General features: G+C 54.9%; 1 long non-coding RNA gene across 5 annotated transcripts; it reads left to right on the forward strand.

The window, feature by feature from the left end:
* The first annotated feature begins 2,216 nt into the window (after window positions 1–2,216).
* LOC116956716 (uncharacterized) lies at window positions 2,217–12,656 on the forward strand. Of its 5 annotated transcripts, none has more exons than XR_012930366.1 (9): window positions 2,217–2,486; window positions 4,954–5,062; window positions 5,845–5,911; window positions 6,393–6,532; window positions 8,748–8,814; window positions 9,326–9,443; window positions 10,317–10,370; window positions 11,171–11,343; window positions 12,003–12,656. It is a non-coding gene; the product is annotated as an uncharacterized LOC116956716 (long non-coding RNA). The 5 variants fall into 5 exon arrangements; XR_012930365.1 differs by having other exon boundaries at window positions 6,393–6,496; XR_012930368.1 differs by having other exon boundaries at window positions 6,393–6,496; window positions 11,239–11,343.

Consider the following 12,656-nt stretch of genomic DNA (forward strand, 5'->3'; position numbering starts at 1 on the left):
TCACAGGTGCTGCTGCTACTCGCTACTCACAGCACTTGCCCCTACAGTCTGTTAGAGACTACACGGGGGATCTTTATGTCTATCTTCATAGGTGCTGCTGCTACTCGCTATCAACAGGACTTGCCCCTACAGTCTGTTAGAGGCTACACGGGGGGCCTTTGTCTGTGTCTACCTTCACAGGTGCTGCTGCTACTCGCTACTCACAGCACTTGCCCCTACAGTCTGTTAGAGGCTACACGGGGGATCTTTGTCTGTGTCTACCTTCACAGGTGCTGCTGCTACTCTCGGTAAGCCAGACAGGATGTTGCTAGGTAGACTTTGTTTAGGGCACCTTTTATAGCCCCTTTCCCCCGTTTGGGGTGAGCAGAGTGGATCCTTGTGGGCTGTTCAGTCACAGCTGTCGGGATGCACTCCTGCCTAATCCGAGTGCGTGACGACGTTCTAATAGCCCCCGCCTTGGTGCTGGGTTGTGACTCGGAGCGTCTCGCTGCATAGGCCTCGCCACCTGCCAGTCGCCCAAGGACTTTGTAGCGCGGTGGTGAGACGGCACAGTTCCTGAAGAGTGCCGGTGCGTGATGGAATTTGCATGCAGTGTCCGTTGTACACCAGGCTACCTCACGGGGCTTAGCCGTGAGCCAACCCTGGGTCCAGTGGCAAGGCAGGAAACCAAGACGATGGGAAGGTGCTGGACATCCAGTTGCTCCTCCGCCATGTGCTGTTGGCCATCAGGACCACAGCTCGCACGCCCCATCGGGGTGGGCCGTTGGCCACTTCGTATCCACCCGGGATGATGTCCGGGTTTACACCCCTAGCCCAAGTGGCTTACCAGAGCCACCGTTGGCCACTTGGTATCCACCCGGGATGTTGACCGGGTTACTCCCCTAGCCTAAGTGGCTTACCGGAGCCCCCGTTGGCCACTTGGTGTCCATCCGGGATGATGTCCGGGTTTACTCCCCTAGCCTAAGTGGCTTACCGGAGCCCCCGTTGGCCACTTGGTATCCACCCGGGATGTTGTCCGGGTTTACTCCCCTAGCCTAAGTGGCTTACCAGTGCCCCCGTTGGCCACTTGGTATCCACCCGGGATGATGTCCGGGTTAATCCCCTAGCCTAAGTGGCTTACCGGAGCCCCCGTTGGCCAGCGCGTTTGCAGGTGAGTCCAGGCAGGCCTTCATGGCTATTGGTCGGACCGCCCACCATACTTCGCCCTGTCCGGCACTTCTGTATTGTACCTGTTAGCACCTCCCACGACACGGACGAGGGGTTGGTTTGGGGCCACCCATAAATGACGTCACGCGATTTTGGGCGATTTTTTATCCCCCCCCCCTCGTCACACGGCGTCACCAAAAGTCAGACCCCCCCCCCTCAAATATGACGTCACAAAGCTCTGCCCCCCCCCCCCAAACCATATTTCCATTTTGAAAATAAAACATGCTTCAAATCGCACTGCAGTGACTATTGTCATTGTAGTGTATTTAATGTGGCGCTGCACTGTGATGTAGGAGAAAACATTTATTAAAAAGGAAGCGTTGGAAAGCTTACATTTAGCACAAAATTCACTTGAAAATATTCAACGTCTAACTAAAACTGCAGATGTTCAGAATATTATATTGAAATTATATAATTATAAAATATTAAAAGTAATTATAACTATAAAAAATACATGAAACTTCGTAGTAGAACGAAGCAAAATGGAGAGTACAATTATAACAAACACATTCATTCCACAGAATGAAAAGCCCTGGTAGAATCATTAAATAAAAATGTTTAATAACAATCATTAAAAAAACGTTCAAAATGTATACGTCTCCATTCTCCCACGGAGAAGCAAAATGCTCCTTCATGGAATAAATAAAAGATGACCTTAGTAAATTTAAATAATCAAATAGTTAATAATGAAAATTAATCAAAATTAGTGTTATAACAATTCTATATTTAAAGTTGCGCAATTTGATGTGACGTCACATATCTCAACCCTCCCCCACTCGTCACATATCGTCACAAATGTCTGCCCCCCCCCGCCCTAGTTGCGTGACGTCATTTATGGACGGCCCCTCTCACGCATCACACGCGCGCGCGGTGACGTCACCGATCAGGCTCCGCCCCTTGTACTAGCCCCTCCCTCAAATATCAACCCTCCCGCTAATGGTAGCCCCTCTGCCCTTAAATAGCGGCCCCGCCCCCTCATCGCAGCTCCTCCGCCCTTAAATAGCGGCCCCGCCCCTCACCTCCGTCTCTTTCTCACTCCGGCGGCGTCGTCTGCTGCTGTCCCGCTCACCTCGTCGCCATCCGCCGCCATCCTCGCTGCCCGCGCGGCCGAGCGAGGCGAGTTGCGGCGCGGCGCGAAGGGGAGAGGCCGCGCGACGCGATGGAGCCTCTCGCTCGGTCTCAAGACCCTCCCGCTCGATTGGAAAGGCCCGATGGAGGAGGAAGAGGCGGACCGGGAGCGCGGTTGAACGACAAGGACGGCGGCCATTGATCGTCGCAGGGTAAGGTTTAGGAGGAAATCGGCGATTTTTTTTGATGGCTTGGATCGCTGTTTGCGGGGACGCTGTTTGCCTTTGAAAGGGCGCAGTGGGGGAGGGGGTTTGCGCGGGTAACGTTGTGATAACCCTCGCCGATGTTTACCTCGGCCAAGTCGAAGCGATTTGTTACAGCAGGAGAGAGTCCCGCGTTTGAGCGCTTCGCGCCACGTGCTCGTGAGGGAGGCCCATGCACCGAAACGTCGCGTGCTGGTTTTTCTGTCGTCTTACCCCGTAAGGTTCGCGCGGCGTTCTTTGACGCGGTTTTGCGATTTAATCGGATTTAAAAAAAAAAGTTCTCATAAATCTGTTCAAAATCTTCATAATTACCGCGTCTTTTAATAGTTTTATATATTTTTTTATTAGCTTCATACAATTGTCCATCGAAGGTTCGGCGATTTGCAAGCGGCACGAGTTTGCTGTGACTGTTTTAAGAGACCCATCGTCGTGATTAACCGGCTCGATTAACGTCGCGTATGAGGTAATGTTACTATGGGCGCCGATGTGCTATGAACCAGGTCTATTGCCCGAAACGTCGTCTCGTAATATAATGTACACCCGTGTATTTAATACTGGGTTCGATCCCGACCCTGACGATGCCTGCTGCTGCTGTATATTTGGCGTCTGCGTCTCTCCGGAGTTTACCCCTCCACATGTAGTCAACATCACGCGTTTTTAAGAGTTATTTGGCAATGACGATGAGAATCCGCCACTTTGTTGAGCTTTCATTTGTGATGGCCAGGTCCGCTTGTGGAAATCGGCTGCATAGCAGCTCGGTGGGGCCGTACATCTTGTTAAATACACACATTTTTTAAGTTAAAACTAAAACCATTATTGTTTAAATGGAATTATGCGGCCGCACGCACGGTCTCGTCAATTAACACGGATCGCGTCGAGAGGTTCGTTGCCCGAAACGTCGTCGTCGCAATGACCACGTGGTGGTGGTACGTCCGTGGACTTATTTTAATATTTCGAGAGTCTTAATATTCTTCACAGCTGGAGTGAAACCTCGTGTGACCTTCGCGACCACGCGCGCCCCGTACTGGGCACCTGTGTTGAAAGAGCTTCGTGGCTTATCGGATTTCTCCCAGGATACGACCCCCCCCCCCTCCCGATTGGTAACGGAACGCAGCGACCGTTGTTGGGGTCCCGTGTCGAGTAACCGCAGCGTAATGATGGACGATGGAGACGACGTTTCGAGCAGTGACCCTCGTGCAGAAGCGCACATGAATTATGGGTGGGGGGGAGCCTTTTGTTCTCCTTTCTAAGCCCTTAATCCAGCGGTGGGTTGACGGTTCTCGGGAGTTCGACGCGTTTTGTTCCGCCCGGTTAAAATAAAAATCGTTTGGCTGTCCGCTATTTTTAGTGACGCGTGTTTAATTTACCAGGTAGGGGTGTGGGCACTGGGCTACCGTGTGGCCCTTTGCAGGAAGCGAACCCAGCCGTTTAGTCTTCGTGGTTATTTCGGTTAAGTCACGTAGGTGAATAAAACAAATTGAAACAAATTAAATCACGACGTTTCGGAAGCAACGGGAGCTTCCGTCATAAGGGGGGGACAAACGCAGCTAAATAAATAACTGTAGTGGGCAAAGAGCTGTTTGTGACGAGCGATTATATAGGGTAAGAGGGGGGAGGTGGGAGCCAGGGTTGAGAGATTTCTATTTTATTTTTTCACCTACGTAACTTTACCAAAAGAATCGGAGAATATGGATCCTTGCAGTCACGGAAACTTCAACGACCCAGCAGCCTTCACAAATGTAACAGGCAGCTCGACAAAGTGGCCGTCCGTCATCGCGCGGAAAGTTATCGTGGTCAAATAACTACGAACGTGAAATGTGGAGGCTGAAAATCCGCGCGCGAGACACCGCAAACTTCAAATATCCAGCAGCAGCAGGCAATCGTCAGGGCCGGGGATCGAACCCACGATCTCCTGTATACCTGGCGAGGTAGTTAACATCTCCTAGCCACCGTGATCGGAGAGACGCGGACTCCAAATATACAGCAACAGGCATCGTCGGGATCGAATCTACGACCTCCTGTAGAAGAGTCCACGGCCGTGCTCGCTCAGCTGCTGGATGAATGTCCCCCCCCCAGCGTCACGTAGGGTCTGGTGCTTGTTTAGCTCCCTCACGGCCACCGCCAGGTGCTGCTGCTCCTCCTCCGCTAGCGTCGAGTGATGAGAACAAGATGACCAGTTCTGCTACCGAGTGACAGTGACGATGATCGGCTCTGACGACGTCGAGGAGGAGGGTGATGGGCAGGAGGATGTGAGGGAGAAGTGCCGTGAGGCCCAGGGGAAGCGTGGTGGGGGAGGGTGAGTGAGTGAGTGTTAGGCGCGGTGCGAGTAGTGAGTGTACGTAAACGGCATTGCCAGCCTGTAGACAATCTGCCTGTGCTGCGTGGACTCGCCTGTAACGGCACGCGTGGCGTGTAGGGTGACCTGGCGCTGGCCAGCGTGAAGGGACTGGCGGTGCCGATGGGGAGGCGGCGGCGGTGGACGTCTGGGATTTGACCGGCTCTGTCACCGGCTCTTTGACACCGAGGTGAGTGGCGTGAAAGGTGGAAGCCGCCGGGGTAAGGCGAGGGTGAGGAAGGGTGGAGTTGGGTGATAGTGGTGGAGTGTGGTGATGGTGGAGTGAGTGAGGCACCGTGTGTGTGACGGCACTCGTGATGATTGTGACGCTGCTTTTCCGATTTAATTGCTGAGGAAATGTCGTTACCTTGGAGATCTGAGCCGTCACTCTGTGCCCGTTACAGGGGGTAGGGGTGTAGTGTGTAGTACTGTAGTGTGTAGGGCTGTAGCAGGTAGGGGTGTAGTGGGGTAGTGTGTAGTACTGTAGTGGGGTAGTGTGTAGTACTGTAGTGTGTAGTGGGGTAGTGTGTAGTACTGTAGTGTGTAGGGCTGTAGCAGGTAGTGGGGTAGGGTATAGTACTGTAGCAGGTAGGGGTGTAGTGGGGTAGGGTATAGTACTGTAGCATGTAGGGGTGTAGTGGGGTAGGGGTGTAGTGGGGTAGGGTATAGTACTGTAGTGTGTAGGGTATAGTACTGTAGTGTGTAGGGTATAGTACTGTAGTGTGTAGGGTATAGTACTGTAGTGTGTAGGGGGTGTGGTAGGGTATAGTACTGTAGTGTGTAGGGGTGGGGTAGGGTATAGTACTGTAGTGTGTAGTGGGGTAGGGTATAGTACTGTAGTGTGTAGGGCTGTGGCATTGAGGTGTTTGGTGGTCTGGTTTTCGTGTTGGCACGAGGGATGTTGGTGTCTGTCCATGCTCCGCTGCTCCGCTCCGTGTTGCTCAGATCCACCGCTCTGCGTTGTCCCCACAGGTGGCTCCGTCTCCACACGGCGGTGGTGGCGGTGACGAGGAGGAGGGAGCCGCAGATTCCCCCGGAGGTGAGCCCACGGCCGTGCTCGCTCCGCTGCTGGTTGCGAGAGGTCCGCGTTGCTTAGGACGTGGCGTTTGCTTAGCCATACTTCACCACGCCGGTCGGTGAAGGAGGATGTGTCCCTTCCCACGGGGACTAGCCGTGGGTTGATGGCGGGGTGCCGACCGCTGTCCCGCCACTCGCTGGCTCCCTCGCAGCTCCCCCCCCCCCCACTCCTCCGCTAGCGTCGAGTGATGAGAACAAGATGACCAGTTCTGCTACCGAGTGACAGTGACGATGATCGGCTCTGACGACGTCGGGGAGGAGGGTGATGGACAGGAGATGTGAGGGAGAAGTGCCGTGAGGCCCAGGGGAAGCGTGATGGGGGGGTGAGCGAGTGAGTGTTAAGCGCGGTGCGAGTAGTGAGTGTACGTAAACGGCATTGCCAGCCTGTAGACAATCTGCCTGTGCTGCGTGGACTCGCCTGTAACGGCACGCGTGGCGTGTAGGGTGACCTGGCGCTGGCCAGCGTGAAGGGACTGGCGGTGCCGAGGAGGCGGCGGCGGTGGACGTCTGGAACTTGACCGGCTCTGTCACCGGCTCTGACACCGAGGTGAGCGGCGTGAAAGGTGGAAGCCGCCGGGGTAAGGTGAGGGTGAGGAAGGGTGGAGTTGGGTGATAGTGGTGGAGCGTGGTGATGGTGGAGTGAGCCCTGCCGTGAGGCACCGTGTGTGTGACGGCACTCGTGATGATTGTGACGCTGCTTTTCCGATTTAATTGCTGAGGAAATGTCGTTACCTTGGAGATCTGAGCCGTCACTCCGTGCCTGTTACAGGGGGTAGGGGGGTAGTGTGTAGTACTGTAGTGTGTAGTACTGTAGTGTGTAGTACTGTAGTGTGTAGTACTGTAGTGTGTAGGGGTGTAGTGTGTAGTACTTTAGTGTGTAGGGCTGTAGTGGGGTAGTGTGTAGTACTGTAGTGTGTAGGGCTGTAGGAGGTAGGGGGGTAGTGTGTAGTACTGTAGTGTGTAGGGGTGTAGTACTGTAGTGTATAGTACTGTAGTGTGTAGGGGTGTAGTGTGGTAGTGTGTAGTACTGTAGTGTGGTAGTGTGTAGTACTGTAGTGTGTAGGGGTGTAGTGGGGTAGTGTGTAGGGCTGTAGCAGGTAGGGGTGTAGTGGGGTAGTGTGTAGTACTGTAGTGTGTAGGGCTGTAGCAGGTAGGGGTGTAGTGGGGGTAGTGTGTGGTACTGTAGTGTGTAGGGCTGTAGCAGGTAGGGGTGTAGTGGGGTAGTGTGTAGTGCTGTAGTGTGTAGGGGTGTAGTGTGGTAGTGTGTAGTACTGTAGTGGGGTAGTGTGTAGTACTGTAGTGTGTAGGGGTGTAGTGTGTAGTACTTTAGTGTGTAGGGCTGTAGTGGGGTAGTGTGTAGTACTGTAGTGTGTAGGGCTGTAGGAGGTAGGGGGGTAGTGTGTAGTACTGTAGTGTGTAGGGGTGTAGCAGGTAGTGGGGTAGGGTATAGTACTGTAGTGTGTAGTACTGTAGTGTGTAGGGGTGTAGTACTGTAGTGTATAGTACTGTAGTGTGTAGGGGTGTAGTACTGTAGTGTGTAGGGGTGTAGTGTGGTAGTGTGTAGTGTGTAGGGGTGTAGTGGGGTAGTGTGTAGTAGTGTGTAGGGCTGTAGCAGGTAGGGGTGTAGTGGGGTAGTGTGTAGTGCTGTAGTGTGTAGGGGTGTAGTGTGGTAGTGTGTAGTACTGTAGTGGGGTAGTGTGTAGTACTGTAGTGTGTAGTGGGGTAGTGTGTAGTACTGTAGTGTGTAGGGCTGTAGTGGGGTAGTGTGTAGTACTGTAGTGTGTAGGGCTGTAGTGGGGTAGTGTGTAGTACTGTAGTGTGTAGGGCTGTAGTGGGGTAGTGTGTAGTACTGTAGTGTGTAGGGCTGTAGTGGGGTAGTGTGTAGTACTGTAGTGGGGTAGTGTGTAGTACTGTAGTGTGTAGGGCTGTAGCAGGTAGGGGTGTAGTGGGGTAGTGTGTAGTACTGTAGTGTGTAGGGGTGTAGTGTGGTAGTGTGTAGTACTGTAGTGTGTAGTACTGTAGTGTGTAGGGGTGTAGTGGGGTAGTGTGTAGTACGGTAGTGTGTAGGGCTGTAGTGGGGTAGTGTGTAGTACTGTAGTGTGTAGGGCTGTAGCAGGTAGGGGTGTAGTGGGGTAGTGTGTAGTACTGTAGTGTGTAGGGGTGTAGTGTGGTAGTGTGTAGTACTGTAGTGGGGTAGTGTATACTACTGTAGTGTGTAGGGGTATAGTGGGGTAGGTTATAGTACTGTAGTGTGTAGTGAGGTAGGGTATAGTACTGTAGTGGGGTAGTGTGTAGTATTGTAGTGTGTAGTGGGGTAGTGTGTAGTACTGTAGTGTGTAGGGCTGTTGCAGGTAGGGGTGTAGTGGGGTAGGGTATAGTACTGTGGTGGGGTATAGTACTGTAGTGTGTGGTGGGGTAGGGTATAGTACTGTAGTGTGTAGTGGGGTAGGGTATAGTACTGTGGTGGGGTATAGTACTGTAGTGTGTGGTGGGGTAGGGTATAGTACTGTAGTGTGTAGTGGGGTAGGGTATAGTACTGTGGTGGGGTATAGTACTGTAGTGTGTGGTGGGGTAGGGTATAGTACTGTAGTGTGTGGTGGGGTAGGGTATAGTACTGTAGTGTGTAGTGGGGTAGGGTATAGTACTGTAGTGGGTAGGGTATAGTACTGTAGTGTGTAGGGCTGTAGCATTGAGAGGGGTTTGCTGGTCTGGTTTTCGTGTTGGCACGAGGGATGTTGGTGTCTGTCCATGCTCCGCTCCGTGTTGCTCAGATCCACCGCTCTGCGTTGTCCCCACAGGTGGCTCCGTCTCCACACGGCGGTGGTGGCGGTGACGAGGAGGAGGGAGCCGCAGATTCCCCCGGAGGTGAGCCCACGGCCGTGCTCGCTCCGCTGCTGGTTGCGAGGGGTCCACGTTACGTAAGACGTGGCGCTTGGTTAGCCATACTTCACCCCGATCGGTGAAGGAGGATGTGTCCCTTCCCACGGGGACTAGCCGTGGGTTGATGGCGGGGTGCCGACCGCTGTCCCGCCACTCGCTGGCTCCCTCGCAGCTCCCCCCCCCCTACTCCTCCTCCGCTAGCGTCGAGTGATGAGAACAAGATGACCAGTTCTGCTACCGAGTGACAGTGACGATGATCAGCTCTGACGACGTCGATGAGGAGGGAGAGGCCCTGTGGGGCCGAGGGGGAGCGTGGGGGGAGTGGGGTGTGCGTTAGGCCAAGTGAGGTGTGTGGTGAGTGAGTTGTGTGTGTTAGGCCGAGGTTTAGGTGGTGTGTGTGTGTACACCGCGTTGCCAGCGTGTAGTCAATCGGCCTGCACTGCCAGTCCCCACCGCGTGGACTCGTCTGTAACGGTACGCGTGGCGTGGTGTGTAGGGTGACCTGGCGCCGGACACCGTGCAGGGACTGGCGGTGCCGATGGGGACAAGGCGGTGGTGGTGGTGGTTGACGTCCGGAACTTGACCGGCTCTGCCACCGGCTCGTTGACACCGAGGTGAGGGAGGGAATGGTGAAGCGGGGTGACGGTGAGGAGGAAGGTTGGCGTGCGGTGAGGGTGCAGGGTGGAGCGAGGGGAGGGTGGAATGAGGTGAGGCAGTGTGGAGGGTGGAGTGAGGGTGGAGCCAGGTGAGGAGGTGGAGCGGGGTGGAGTGAGTGAGGCACCGTGTGTGTGACGGCACTCGTGATGATTGTGACGCTGCTTTTCCGATTTAATTGCTGAGGAAATGTCGTTACCTTGGAGATCTGAGCCGTCACGCCGTGCCTGTTACTGGGGGTAGGGGTGTAGTGGGGTAGGGTATAGGGCTGTAGCAGGTAGGGGTGTAGTGGGGTAGGGTGTAGTACTGTAGTGTGTAGGGGTGTAGTGGGGTAGGGTATAGTACTGTAGGGGTGTAGTGGGGTAGGGTATAGTACTGTAGGGGTGTAGTGGGGTAGGGTATAGTTCTGTAGTGTGTAGTACTGTAGTGTGTAGTGGGGTAGTGTGTAGTACTGTAGCAGGTAGGGGTGTAGAGGGGTAGGGTTATAGTACTGTAGTGTGTAGGGGGTGTGGTGTCTAGGGCTGTAGCAGGTAGGGGGTGTGGTGTGTAGGGCTGTCGCGAGTGGATGCTGTTGGGTGGTCAGGTTTTCATGTTGACGTGAGAGGCGCTTGACGTTGTGTTTCCGTGTTGGAGTCTGGAGTCTGCGTGTGTGTGTGCGCGTGTGTGTGTGTCTCGCTAACAGCACTTGCCCCTACAGTCTGTTCAGGCTATACGGGGGATCTTTGTTTTTTTTGTGTGTGTCTGCGTGTGTGTGTGTCTGCGTGTCTGTGTGTGCGCGTTCCGCTCCTCTGCTCCGCGTTGCTCAGATTTGCTTCTCCGCGTCTCCTCCGCAGGTGGCTCCGTCTCCGCGTGGCGGCGACGTGGAGGATCTGCGGGGTCCCCCCGAGGTGAGTTGACGGCCGTGCTCGCTCCGCTGCTGGACGCGAGGTCTGCGTAGCGTGGGACGTGCGGCGCCTGCTTAGCCGTACTTCACCACGCCAGTCGATGTAGTGGGGGGGGGGGGGGGGACGACCTGTCCCAGCCATGGGTGGGGTTGATGGCGGGGTGCCGACCTCCGCCGCTCACCCCACCACTCTCCCCGCTAGCGTCGAGTGATGAGAACAACGATGACCAGTTCTGCTTCCGAGTGACGGTGACGATGCTCAGCTCTGACGACGATGAGGAGGAGGAGGGAGAGGCCCCTTGGACCCTGTGGGGGGGGAGCGTGGTGTGGGGAGTGGGTCTCTGTGTGTGCGAGCGTGTGGGGAGCACGGTGATCTAGTGGTGAGGCGCAGCACGCTAACCCGGCGAGTTTTGATTCCCGCCCACGGCAACCAACACCGGTGGCGGTTATCTGAACCCGGTCCCCTTTGGCCCTTCCCTAGGTCGACTCGGCCTCAAATAAATAACCCGGTGCGGTGTGTGATCAACATCGCCGCTCTGTACAGACAGCGGTGTGTCATCAACATCGCCGCTCTGTACAGACAGCTGTGTGTAATCAACTCAACATCGCCGCTCTGTACAGACAGCTGTGTGTAATCAACATCGCCGCTCTGTACGGACAGCTGTGTCATCAACTCAACATCGCCGCTCTGTACAGACAGCTGTGTGTAATCAACATCGCCGCTCTGTACAGACAGTGGTGTGTCATCAACATCGCCGCTCTGTACAAACAGCTGTGTCAACTCAACATCGCCGCTCTGTACAGACAGCTGTGGTGGTGGTGGCGTGGTGGCGGCTACAACGCCAACTGGCGTCTGTGCGGCGTGAGTGCAGCAGCAGCAAGAGGCGGCGATGGGTTCCGGTGCTCGTGGACAACCCTGACGGGTGAAGCTCTACCGGCTACACGACTCCAATCACCGCTTGCCGCGTGGTGCCACGGTGAGTGATGGTGGTGGCTCTGTGGCAGGGTGTCTGCGGCTATGCGCGGTCGCTTAACGCGGTGGTGGTGGTTGAACACGTGTGATGGAAACGCGGCGTTGTAACAAATAATAATATAACGTAGGGGGTGAAGCAGAGTCTGTCGTGATCACGCGCGAGACCATAATGTGTTGTTGGGTGTGAGAACGTCTTAACACAACCCCTGCTTTTATTGCCAGAAAGGGTAAAAACCTATTCTGATTTTGATGCTGGCAAAAGCGGGATCCATTTTGTACGCGCAGTGCACGTTGAACTTGTGTTGCACGGTGCGTAGCCAAACCGCGCTAATGGTAAGGGTGCGGGGGGGGGGGGGACTACAAACTAAACACAAAGCAGTTTGATGGATGAGCGTGCGGGGTGGGGGGCGATGGCGGTGTGGGATGATGATAACCCAGAGTCGCTAGGTGGGCGTGGGCCGTCACGGTCAAATGGCGCCCTCCCATGATGCCACTTTGTCATAGTTACACTGACCACAGTGCCACGCCTCGTGACCCCGAGGTGACCCCGGGGTGACCCGTGGGGGTGTGGTTTGGGAGAGGCGGCTACCTCCCGGCGGATCGGCAGTAGGTGTGAGGGTGGCGGCGCTGACCAAGTTTGGGCTTTGTGTCGTTACTCGGCAGGAGGTGACGCCGGTGGTGATGACGACACGGGCGGTGATGCCGACAACGATGGCGGCGCCGCCGATGGAGGTGATGGAGACTGCCGCTTATCACTAAGGGGGGCGGGGGGGGAGGGAGCCTGTGTTGGCTGATGAAATGTAAAAAATAAAATAACCTGTCATGGACTGCCGCTGTGTGAAGCCCTACGGTTTATTTATTTCTCTCATTGCGACGCTCTGTGACGACCTGCACGTGTGGGTCGCTGCTGCTGCGAGCTCGACTATCAATAAAGGTGACACCCACTAAAGCTGGGCCCGACTGGGGTGTCTACTCAGCACCATCGCACGCACGCGGACACACCGGGCACAACCACCACATGACTACACGGCCTTGACGGCTCGTCCACTCGCTCGTCCACCTGCCCACCCACTCGTCCACTCTCCCACCCACTCGTCCACTCTCCCACCCACTCCACTCTCCCACCTGCTCATCCCCTTGTCCACGAACCCACCCCTTCACCCATTCATCCATTTGGTGGTCACCAACTCATCCAACCAGCCACTCGCCCACGCGCCCCTTCGCCCCTTAGGAAATAAAGGAACACGTTTTAAAGTGTACAGGGCTGCTGCGAAATACTCAAAAGTTTTAAATAAATTTATTGAGTACGAGCTTTAA

Source organism: Petromyzon marinus, chromosome 67 (genome assembly GCF_048934315.1).
Source record: "Petromyzon marinus isolate PM22_M1 ecotype Great Lakes invasive population chromosome 67, UKy_Petmar_22M1.pri1.0, whole genome shotgun sequence".
Taxonomy (NCBI): Eukaryota; Metazoa; Chordata; class Hyperoartia; order Petromyzontiformes; family Petromyzontidae; genus Petromyzon; species Petromyzon marinus.